Below are 13,357 nucleotides of genomic sequence, written 5' to 3'. Positions count from 1 at the left end.
TGACCAATCTTTGACTATAGGTCCAATGTATGTTTTTTTTTCAGCTGGCAAATGAGTTTGACTCTTGAAACCTGCAACGACATTGCCGTTTCTTTCTCGGGAAATACCTGTTTGTCCCATTCATTTTCAGATGTTTTTTTCTCTTCAGCTCTAATGGGATGTAGCTGTTTTTCCCATTTGTGCATTTGAATGGGAGAAAGTTGTTTTTTTCTGTTTGTTTCTAAAGGGAGACTGCTGTATTTCCATTCATGCTTAATAGAATATAACTGTTTTTATCTGTTCATCTCAAATGGGAGATAAACTGCATTTCTTCTGTTTTTCCCTCGCTGTGTTTCCGCCTTGTTTGGGTTCCTCGTCGCATCTCTGTGAAGCAGGTCCCGCATCTTAAGACGTTTTTGTAGGTGTGTGTGTGTGTGTGTGTGTGTGAAAGAAGAGACAGATGGTTTACCTCAGCTCTCCTCAGAAACCCTCAGTGCTACAGGACTCGGCCCTCTTGGTATTCTGTACATCGCTCTGCACTGCAGCAAGACACCGGGCCGGATCTCAACAGGCTTCACCCGTTTCCTTATGTCCTTCCTCCATGGGCTGCATCTCACTAGGCTTTCTGAAGTCCCATTCGCAGGAGAATATTATTAACTGGAGACGTCCTGCGGTTTGTAATAATTGCGGAGATCGCCAGTGATTTTAATCCTGTGCAAACTTTGCCATGTCTGTCATTTGCAAAGTAAAAATTCCAGTGCAAATTACCTCCCGTACTTTGAGGTTTCCTTGGTCATTTCAGACACAATTAAGTTTTTGGTGCGTGATTTCTTCCCCTTCTGCTTGATCAAGTTGAAATGACTCATATTTCACCGTTTAATGTCTAGTTAAACCTGCTACAGACACTGAATACTGAGTCGCCTTGATCCGAGTGGAGTGATCTGCCTCTTTTCAACAGTGTTTCAAGAAAAATCCTTAAAGAAAAAAAGGTGAAGCTGCATTGAAAACATTGAAAAGTGAAATGACCTTCCTGCATCGGTAATTTTCTTTCACTTGTTTCTCTTCTGCTTCTTCTAGACGCCATTTTGATCTTTATCTCCTGTCATGAAAAATGTAAGCAGTAGCAGACTCTACAGAGGAAGCGTTTTGAATGAATTTTCGGTACAAACATGGGTCCGGGGCAGCGGTGATTTCAGAATCTCGTGCAAATTTGTTTCATGAAACGCAGGCTGGGGGTTAAATCACTGATTACACGAAGTCCCCACTAACATAATACTAGTCCTGTGTGAACCGGGCTTTTGTTTCCTTCTCATCAAACCATCCTTATTTATTCAGTTTATTTCTCAGGGACAGTGCATATTAATAAACAGTACTGTAAATATGCCAGAATAGTTTTCATCTGTAGTCCCTGGCCAGGTGTGAAGTTGGCAGCCTAAATCAAAGACAAGTTTAAAACAATAATCATGTAGTAAGTCATATCAATTACAGTAAAAGTAGAACACAGACATGGGCAGCAATAAAAGCAGAGTAAATTACGGTTCAACAAAGCAGAAACTAACAATTTCAGGACAACTTAAATTCACTGGTTTTCACTATCTTGGAAACAAGCCACCTTTTCCATGATTGACAACTTTGCTGGGACTGGTGCAGCTGACTGCAGGCTCTTGGAAATCACATCCCCCAAAAATACCAACAACTGACCAGAGAACAGCTGCAGGAACATGGAAGTATAGTGACAAAAACAGGCTTCAGGCTCAAGAACAAACAACAGCTGCATCTGCTCTGTATATCAGTGGATGGAACACAGTGGACAGTTACTTGGAGGGAGTCTGTATGGCTGTACATGTAAAACTGAACTCATCTGTGTATTTCTGTCTCTCTCTCTGTGCACGATGATGCAGTCGGGCTTACATCTCTAAAGTTCCCATCAGTGTGTGTTTTGTTTGTGTTTTGCTGCAGCGGGACCTTGTTGGCTGGATCTCAGACGGGTTTGTGAGTCTCCTCACGTGCTTCGCTGCTCCTCAGATGTTCTGCTCATCACACTCATCACAGAACACACCGGCTGCGTCTCAACACACTCTGCCTGCAGCCTGTCCTCCAGGGTTAAAAAGAGAAAAAACACAGAACTTGACTTGGATAGAATGGCATTACACTGCTTTCCATAGTAAACACACATACAGTACATTGGACCCCACTTGAATTAACCTATCTATCATATAACAATAACAATCTTTTTCCCCTACTCTTAATATATACAGTAAAAAAACCTCTCTGATTCTACAAATGCTACTTATTCCTATTGAAGACTTAGCTGATGAAGACTGATATACAGTTAGTTTGACTACTGTTGATAAAATGCACTTATTGTAAGTCGCTCTGGATAAAAGCGTGACATGGTAACACTTTACAATAAGGGTCACTAAGTTAAGGGTTAGTTAATGTTTAATAAGGGTTAGTTAATGCTCACAAGCATGAAACAGCACAATTGATGTACAAAGTGTGTAAATGTAATGTGTTTTTAACCTTTCCATAGGCTAATACACAGGTTAATACACTTAAGTAAAGTAATATGTTGCCACATATCCTTCCCATTAATGCAGTTAATGCTTAATAAGCATTAACTAACCCTCAATTAACAGTTAACTAATGTGTAATTTACTAATGGTGCTCATGTTAACTAAGGTATTCATTTATACATTATTTAATAGTTTATAAAGATGACTATTAAATAATGTAGAAATTAATACCTTAGTTAACATGAACACCATTAGTAAATGATTACCAGACACATTAGTTAACTGTTAATTAAGCATTAACTAACCATTAATTAATGTACCCTTATTGTAAAGTGTTACCAATGACATAATGTAATGTAATAGTAATTTGGCTTGTACAGCATGAAATGGTGATTATGTCATTTTAAGGGTCTCTGCAATATGAACGTAAAGTCTATCTTGAGTTAATTCTGAATAAAAGCAGAATAAAAGTATTGTGAACGTTTGAATCTGTGGGTCAGGCTCTCTGTTGCTTACAGCCAACTGTTAAAACTGAAAGTGACCGTCTGCAGAGTTAACCTGAACTCAGCTGCTGTCACCCCTGCTGCTGCAGAACCTCTGGCCTCAGCAGGTGGTTTCATATGAAGCTGGTCCAGCATGAAAACCGACACCGCCCCGACCCCCCGGGGACTGATTTGAATCGTCACGCCCGTTCGGTTAATTCAAGTTCTGTGGAGAAAACAAATGTGTTTTTTTGGTCATTGTGTTTCTGTGAGCTAGATGGCACCAGTGGCCTGTGTGGTGAGCAGTGATGCAGTGGGAAATCAAAAGCTGGATAAACTATGAACTATATGAACAGCTATTGCACTACACAACACTTCTATCTGTCATATTCTTTTACATACATACTTTTCTTTTACATTTTAGACATTTTATAGAGATCATTTTATTATTATTGTGCTTTTTCTGCCTTACCTAAATATATACTATTTATACTTCTACTTTTTTTAAGACATCAAGCTGGAGCACAGCAAGTAAGAATTTCTTTGTACTCTGTACTTGTACTTATGGCAAATAAAACTTGAACTTGAACTACCAATATGTGTGCAGTGGTAGTTGCATGCAACAGCACAATTGAAGTACAAAGTGTGTAAATGTAATGTGCTTTTAACCTTTCCATAGGCTAATAATACACAGGTTAATACACTGGAGTAAAGTAATAAGTTGCCGCATATCCTTCCCATCCAGATACAGACAATACTCCACATTTTAATACGCTGGATTAAGGCCATTTTATAGTATTATTGCTGATTGTAACTGTTTTCTGTTTGACCTTTGACCCAGGAAGTTCGATTTCATCCTCCAAATGCGTACACTATCTTTCAGTAAGTTAATACACAGACTAGTTCACTGTATTAAAGCCACTGCAGAGCAATACTGCTGAAGCTTTCCTGTAGAAGTTTATCCTTCTATTTTTTTTTTTTCCTCCTCCAGGCTTTCTTCTGAACTCTGTTTCAGATTAAATACCGAGTTTCACAGTTTGACAGGGTTGAATTTTTTAAAATGTTTTCTTACACACTCAGATAACTTTTCTCTTTCACCAAAGTCACATTCTGCCTCCATCAGTTCTCTCCTGTGTGTCAGGAAAACTAAATTAACAGAATTGGATGAATCTGTTGGCTCATCCTCAGTCCCTATGCTGTCATTTTGGGACAGGAGAAATCTGACTTAATGCCCCTTTAAGGACAAATCCAATTTTAAAAAACTGAACACAAGACTAAATGACATTTCTTCTCCTGCAGTGTGTCCACCTCACACGTTTTATTCTGATATTCATCCTTCTGTTGGCTTCTCTCCTCACTGACAACAGCCTGTTCCTCACAGCAGAGAGGGAGGTGACAATCATCTCTGCTCGTTCACACACTCACACACACACACACACACACACACACACACACTACAGAAGGAAGTTACCCTGCATCATCATAACCTGCTGACTCTCCCTCCCTTTCTCTCTCGCTCTCTCTCTCTCTCTCTCACACACACACACACACACACACACACACACACATAAACCCTACATCATCATAAGCTGATGACACACACACACACACACTACAGAAGGAAGTTACCCTGCATCATCAGAAGCTACTGATTCTGTCTTTTCTCTCTCTCTCACACACACACACACACAAACCCTACATCATCATAAGCTGATGACACACACACACACACACACACACACACACACACATTACAAAAGGAAGTTACCCTGCATCATCATAAGCTGCTGACTCTCCCTCCCTCTCTCTCTCACACTCACACACACATAAACCCTACATCATAAGCTGATGACACACACACACACACACACACACTACAGAAGGAAGTTACCCTGCATCATCAGAAGCCACTGATTCTCTTTTCTCGCACACACGCATATATACATGTGAACCCCACATAATCATAAGCTGCTGACACACACACATGCACACACACACACATGCACACACACACACATGCACACACACACACACACACACACACACACACACACACAGTGAGGTGAGCCTTCCCTGCCTTCAATCCCTAAGCTGCTGCAGAGATGAGAAATGAAGGATTATTTATTATAAATCTGCTGCCTGTGTCCATGTGCTTGTCTAACACACACACACACACACACACACACACACACACACACACACACTCACATCTGCAGCGGTATGTAAGTAGATTATTATATCAGAAGCCGAGCGTTGGTCTACAGTGTGACTGTATACAGGACTGTTATCTAAAGAGGAGTAATATTATTCAAATCATATTCATACTCAGTAGGGTTTCCTGTGTGTTCTGTCAGTCTTTCTCATCTTTTCAAGCTTCAGTCACCTAAAGGTTTGCTGAGTACACATGTTCTTATTTCAGCAACACCCTCATTTAAATTCACACAGTTCCACACATTCCCACCTGGGAGCTTCCACTGTGGGCCACTGAGCAGCTCTCAGACACAGCAGGGAGGGAGAGAGAGAGAGAGAGAGAGAGAGAGAGAGAGAGAGAGAGAGAGAGAGAGAGAGAGAGAGTTCCTCATTCAGACTGAACCTTCGGATCACAAGGAAACCCGCATCTCTAACCTCATCTTCCTCTTTCTCTTCTCGTCTCGAGGCTGGACGCTGCTTCATGTTGCTGCTGGTTGTGCAGAGCGGTGGACAGTCTTTCTTTAGTAGGTCGTGTTGTTTGATAGGATGAATTTCCCCAGAGAAGAAGAGTAAAAATCAATCATCAATCAGTCAGTTAATCATCCAACCAATCAGCCAACCAGTTAATCAATCAACCAACAATCAACCAACCAGTTACGTAATCAACCAACCAACCAACCAGCCAACCAATTAATCAATCAACCAATCAACCAACCAGCCAACCAGTTAATCAATCAACCAACAATCAGCCAACCAGTTAATCAACCAACCAACCAATCAGCCAACCAGTTAATCAATCAACCAACAATCAGCCAACCAGTTAATCAATCATCCAATCAACCAACCAGCCAACCAATTAATCAAACAGCCAACCAGTTAATCAATCATCTAACCAATCAGCCAACCAGTTAATCAACCAACCAACCAATCAACCAGCCAACCAGTTAATCAATCATCCAACCAATCAGCCAACCAGTTAATCAACCAACCAACCAATCATCCAATCAACCAGTTAATCAATCAACCAGCCAACCAGTTAATCAATCATCCAACCAATCAGCCAACCAGTTAATCAACCAACTAACCAATCAGCCAACCAGTTAATCAATCATGCAACCAACCGTCCGATCAACCAGCCAACCAGTTAATCAACCAACCAACCAACCAACCTCTGCCAACCAACCAACCAATTAATCAACCAGCCAAACAATGAATCAATCAACCAACCACTCAGTCAACAAGTCACCTACCAACCAATCAACCAGTCAACCAATCAATCATTCAGTCTTCTCTCCCCTCGTCCATGTGAACAGCAGGAGGCTCAGTTAAAAACATAGATCATTTATTATAAGAACACATGCTGCTACAGTTGATAAAAACAGCTGCTGTCAGACCAGACACTGTAACAGCAGGAGAGTCAGAATAACACAGAGGGTCACATGTCCTCCCACTAAAGTCTCCAGAATACAAAACCACACCGTCATCCTCACATACAAAACCTGGGACGGATCCACAAGGCTCAGTTTAAAAACAAAAAAAACAAAAAACAAAAACAAAAACAGACTGGATTCTTCAAGGGATAAGTCCAAAAACCTGGCCTGGATTTCTCGAGGCCAAGTCAGTAGTGGTTCTGTGTATCTGTTTGTGTGTGTGTGTGTGTGTGTGTGTGTGTGTGTGTGTGTGTAAGGAGGCCAGTTCTTCAGGCTCTGTAATGTGATGCTTCCATGATTTCCAGTACTAAATCCATCAGTCAGAGCTTTCCTCAGTCCGCTCCGTTACAGTGAGCTCTGTTCCATCAAAGCACACCGCAGGCAGAATACTGTAGCAGTGGTCGGGGGTCCGATGCGTACGTACATCACATTAGATCTGTGTTTGTCTTTTGCCACGTCAGACTAGAGTCTGATAGAACAAAAGGCCGTTTGTCCTCTGCAGCGACAGAACAGCTCTGTCTGAGTGTCCAAGAAACAAGAACAAGAAACAAGCTTCCAGGAACAAGAAACAAGGAGCGAACGAAATTCTAATACATTTTGTTTCACACAATTTCAGACTGTATTTGGACAGGATAATGCGCCCGTTTAGCCAAGCAAGCCAGGTCCAGTCCTTGCCAGCGTCAATGACACCTCTAACTTCAGCTCTAGCTCTGTGTTTGTCCATTGGCTTTAGGGTGCTGACACACTCGGCAATTTTTTTTGCACAATGCAGACAGGCAACGCTCCCAACAACACGCAGAAAAGTGAGACACTATTCAAAAGCTTCCAGGCAACAAAATGTTCCTATTTGATTAAAGCGACACTGCTGAGGCGGCTCCTTGGGCAATGTTGCCCATCACTGTTGCCTTAAAAGTTGCCCCAGGTATCACTGCCTTTAGAACAGAACAACAATCTATCTTTAGCACTAGGATGAAGTTGAGAAACCTGGTATCAACAGCACTTTGGAAACAAATCAAAGGCCTTCAAAAAGAACAACTGCTACAAGTAGAATGTGTTCTTTTTTTAAACATATGCTTCTCATTCAAAATCATAGTGTACAATCAATGAATCAAACCAAAATGGCATAAAACAGATTGAATAAGTCAATCACATCACCCCAAAGGTAAAAAAAAAATGTTTTATAAGAACAGAAAACATTCACTAAAGATACTCTCAAATATCTCAGAAGCACAAAAGTCTCAGTTTCAAACTGACAAAGGACAGAGACTTCAGTTGCTACATTGTTTCAGTAACATTGATTCAGGTTGCCATGTCTGCCGCAGTAAAAAACAGTGTTTTCATCCTGATGTTGGTAAATCACTGACGACATATTGCAGTTTCAGAGTGCTGAGGACAGTCAGGTAGTTTATCAGTGTTGTTGGGTAAAATCCACGCAACTGCAGTTTTGGTATTTTGTCTTTTTCTTTCTTGAATCCGTTTTCTTTCTGTCTTTTATGTGTTGAGAGATATTCATGAACCTTAGGGTCTTTGAAACCTGTTGAAACCCCAGTTGTACAATAAAAAAAAATACATGGGCATCAGTGAGAAAATAAGCATTCATCATTTCTGAAAAATGTACTTATTTCCAGATATGTTTTGTTTTTTTAGTGGACAGCACTGTTACACAGCTTCGTCTGTATGAAAATGCAAACAACTGTGTATTCGGCATGTGAATACCCAGAAAGCAACGCTGCATTGTGCTCTAACTGTATGTTAACGAACATCAGGCCTTTGGATATGAACATATAACCCTCAATACAAATACTAGCCTCAGTTACATATTCAGCTGGTTGGTTAGTGCCAGAGCCTCTGTCTCTGGACTGTGCTATGATCAGCTGCTGGCCAAATATCAGAAACATGCAGAAATATTCAGATTTTTCCTTGCAGCACCTTGAATCGGCCATAGCGGCTCAGGCTGGATCTACACAGGAAGAAAACCACAGTGTTTGTATTTTCCAAGTTGTGAAAACGTTTCAGCATCAGTGCTATTGAAACCTCATGTACATATAATGTACTTGGCAAGAAAAAATGATTCTTATTCTGACTGACCCACATCTATTTCTTTGTTCATGTTTAGTATTGGGTAAAAATGGATTTCTGTCTGTGTAGCTGAAGCCATGAACACCTTCCTCCCTCATCGTTTGGTTTGTGGAAGACTTATGATTTTTTTTTCTCATAACCTGTTCTCTAACACGGCGTGTGCATAGCTTATTGTTTTAAACCAAAAAGCTAGAATATAAATCGTATCAGGATCGTGGTTGTCAGTTGGCAACGATAAGCACACCTCTCTGAGAAGAATGAGATCGTGAAACATTCAACGAAAAGCGATAAAAACAATCAGATGAAAATATACTTAGAAACAATCTTGACACCAACGTTTTTTCCTTTAAGTCAAATGTGGCTGATCGTGGTTTCCCAAAAGCATTATACAAAAGCATCTTTGATCCATTACAGCAGAAGTTAAAGCTGCACTAGGCAAAAGTGTGAAAATACACCCATCGTTATCAGTAACAGAAGAGCGTCCCATCTCCTCTAATTGAGACGCAGTAGATTTTCCCCATTGGCAGGAAATCTTGGCAGTTAAGTGACGAATCGAAACTTAAGTCCAAAACAGTCTCATAAAATTCTGAGTGAGCGCTCTGTCCAGAAAAAGCTGGACCTCCATCCCCCCCAACAACACTGAAAAGACAAAATTTAGTTACTGAGGTCGATATTACATGATTTCTGGGTAATGAAGTCCTTCAAAACTTTCAAAAAATTCAAGCTGTGGTCTCCCACTGCCACTTGGTGCTGCCAGAAAGCAAAGTTGCCTAATACAGCTTTATTTAACAAACATCTTTGCGCTTGAATGGTTTTGGGAGCCCACACCACTTGTCTTAAAATTAAACCTTCAGACAAAAAACTATATAAGTCTGTTGTCGTGTTTTTTTTTGAGAAGCCTAAAGACCGACAGTTGTATAGTTATTTTATCTTGTATCCAGACTTATCGAGCTTATTTTAGGATTTCTTTAGTGAACGGTTTCAACATATTTGACTTTTTTCAGGATAATGTAACTTGTTTCAGGACATTTACTATATTTAAGATTATCTGACAGTGCAGTGAGATAATTTGACTAAAAACATCATGAAATAAACTTGATGCACTCTGCAAACAAGATAAAATCACTGCTGACAACTTGTCATTTTTTGCAGTGCACTCTTCTAGTCCCAGGTAGCCAAGAGGCTAGAGAAGCAGGCTCGTGTCCTGCAGGTTGCTGGTTTAAATCCTGGAACTGGCTGGGAGAATCAGCATCTGCCCTCTTTGTGCCCTTGAGCAAGGCATCTGAACCCCAAACCCTCCCAGCAGCAGAGGACTGAGGTCGTGCTGCAGCTGCTAGTGAGAAAACCGACTTCTATGGTTCTCAGTCTGAAGGCTTAAAATCATACAGTACATTCTGCGGATCTGATACCGATTAATGTAGATACATTTAGATGAACATACATATAGACATTTCTGTATCTGGATACAGTCCGTCTCAGGATACATGTTGTATTTGTGTTTTGATTTCAGGTTTCTGTATCCTGTGCGATAACGGCTGAATGCTGCTTTGTCTCTGGTCTTGCCTTTGATATGTTTATGTGTTAATATCTGTGTTTTTGCCGTTTGCATCTGTCTTCTGTTTCATTTCAAGCTGTTGCATCATAATGTGTAAAACCCAGTAACTGTATTGTACTTGACATGTGTTTGATTTGAGAATTTCAAGTTTCTTTGCTGTGAATCATCAAAGGCCTCAATTGGAGAATCCCGCCCCAAAAAACAGAATCAAATTCAACTTAAAAATCAAATTTGATTTGATTTTTGGAGAATCCCCATGATACATCAGGCATGCAGGCGTGCAGCAGTGCGTACGGTACTGACTGGACTCTTACAGGCCACTGGGCACCGAACCTTCACAGAGCTGAAGAGACGAGTCACGAAGCTCCCGTGAGAGCCGACTTGATTTCTGACTCTGAATTTCCTCCTGTTCAGAACTGAAAATTCGATGCACTGATTAAAAAAACTGCCTAACCACTAAATTGCTCTTTTGAATCACCGGGTGATTCTCAACCTCTTTAGGTCGCGACCCCCAAAAACAAACCGCTGCTTATTTGCAACCCTCTGTGTTAAATGGTGACCTTTGACACCAAAAGATGATTTTTATTTTCCCTTCTCAGGCTATTTTACTTTGATTGATATTTTGAAGAACCCAGGAGGTTGTAAATATTCATAATTACACAAGAAAAGGCATTTTTCATAAAGATCAAAAACAACAAATTTGCATATTAGAAAAATATTTTGTTCGAATTCCAATTGCTGATTGCTAGAAGAGAGCGGTCCATCCCTCTGTGATATAAATCTATGCTGTTGAGGCCTTTCTTACCGAGCGTTCACACAGCCAGCAGCCTCTCGTTTGTCACCGTGGAAACATTGAATGCAGCTGAACTTGGACTAGCCAATCACAGACCAGCATCGCTTTACGTCCCACCTGGCCGGCTGGCTAACATGGCTGCTTGCTGTGTGAACGCACAGTCAGGCTGCAGCTGAGCCGGATCAACACATAAAACTTCACTAGACTTTTTGTTCCATTAAGACACAAAGGGTTTCCTTAACTTTTTTTTTTCCAAATGTTGGCGATCTCATTTTGGAAGAAAACTGTTAGACATTTTAGGGCTGGACTATACAGTATATCATGAAATATCGATATCGTGATATGAGATATGAGAGGATTTTGGTTATCGGAATATTGTCAAATAACTTAAATGTCACTTCTTCCTGGTCTGATATAATTTTCTGAACTTATTAGCCTGTTCTGGCTGAGTAAAATGAACAATGATTGGCTTTACCTGCTCATCATATCCACATTAGTTATGACTGATTAGACAATACTGATATTGTGATATTTGATTTTGTTGCCCAGCCCTAAGACATGTTTTCACTACATTTACCTCTCAGATAGTTTGGAGTTTGTGTTGAGTACTGCAGTACTGGCAACAAAGCTATAACCATTCCTTTGTCATGTTTTATAGACCGGGGTAGTGCCATGACAACCGACCTACCTACAGCTAAACCTATAGCTGGGTTTCCATTCAAGGATTTTCTTGCAAATTATGATGTTAGTGAATAAGAAAATGGCAAAAATTTGACAAAATTTCCCCAATATTGCGAAAACTTTTTTAGGCTCACTTTAGGTGGAAAATACTCTTGTTAATAAGAAGAAAATGACGCAATACATATCAAATGCATTTTGTAGAATAAATAACGAATGGTTCAGCGTCATCGCAACGGTTGAAAAGTGGCTTTGGAGGTTCTGAAATGTAAAATATCTGTTCACCACGACCTCCAGAAACGTCACACCTGCTGTTCCTCCCAGGTAGAAACTGTTCATCGTGGGTTTATGGCCGTCAGTTGTTGCATTAGAATATTGCCAAGTGCATTCGTCTCCCAAAAAGAAAGCATAAAATACGGCTTTAGACACCAAAGAACAACACCAACTCGCCCAACACTGACTTTTTTTCTGACCTTCAGGGAAACTTTTTTTTTTTTTTTTTCGCTTCAACCCTGCTGATGGAGACGGACCTAATTCACATTTTATTTTTTGTCACATTTCAGAAGGTTTGTGTAAAATCCGCTTGACAGTTGGATGGAAACAGAGCTTCTGACAGAGAGCGAAGAAGAGGAGCTATGAGGATGAGAAACCAGAGAAAAGGTGGGAGAGAGAGAGAGAGAGAGAGAGAGAGAGAGAGAGGGAGAGAGAGAGAGAGAGAAAAGGAGAGAGGGAGAGCAGGACAGGAGGTTTGCCGCAGTGCCAGCTCTAATGATCTTTCTTTGTCTGATCTTCTGCAGTGCATCCTCTCTCTCTCTCTCCTCCTTCTCTCCTTACTCCATTTCTCCATCTTTCTTCACTCTTTTCTCACCCTCTTTTCTCTCTCTCCTCTTACTCCTCCTCTCCTCTCTTTAATCCTCTCTTTTCCTCTTTATTCCCTCCTCATCTTTGATTTCCCAGCATGCTATATCGAGCGTCCTCTCCTCGTTCTGACCTCGTCCTCGTCTGTAATCGATAGAATCTGCATATGGAAGTCTACTCAGTCATTCTATTTAAACTACTCTGCTGATTTATGAAGGCCTTGGAAAAGTAGAACTATAACTAAATCAACATTACTTTGATCAGTTTATCTTTGCATATTTGTTCTTATCGCTGTTTACAGTGGTAGCCGTTATCCTGCATTAATACTGCGGACAATTTGTTCTTTAACGTTACATAGAAGAGCCACATTAGTATACTGTAATGCAAAACTAGTTACCAGACCATTCCTTCTGTTTTAACATCCGACAGCAGAAAAGAGAGAAAAACATGATTTTTTCCTCTCTCTCTGACAAAAAAGTGCTGCAGTAAGCTTCCTTTAACAATCAAACCATGTAGTGAGCTTTTTTAAAAATATTAGTATCATGTAGTGGTTTACAATGGGACTCTACTGCAGTTATATCAGATCTGATGTTGACTGTGGCTCCCTGTAGCCTCCAAGCCTCTATGAAGGCCGCCATGTTGGAAGACTGACAATAAAACTAAAGACTGTAACATTATCGCCTCTTCCATCCCAAAACAAAACAAACCAAACGGCTGATTTATGTGCTGGCGGCCGGGCGTTCGAACTCTGCTGTAAAAGGGGAAAGAAGATAATTTTATAGACTACAGCGCCTTCA

This window comes from Centroberyx affinis, unplaced genomic scaffold (assembly GCF_046629955.1).
Source record: "Centroberyx affinis isolate AG114_WGS23_722 - 3 ecotype Tasmania unplaced genomic scaffold, CSIRO-AGI_Caff_v1 ptg004209l_1, whole genome shotgun sequence".
NCBI lineage: Eukaryota > Metazoa > Chordata > Actinopteri > Beryciformes > Berycidae > Centroberyx > Centroberyx affinis.
Note: the sequence above shows the minus strand (reverse complement) of the source record.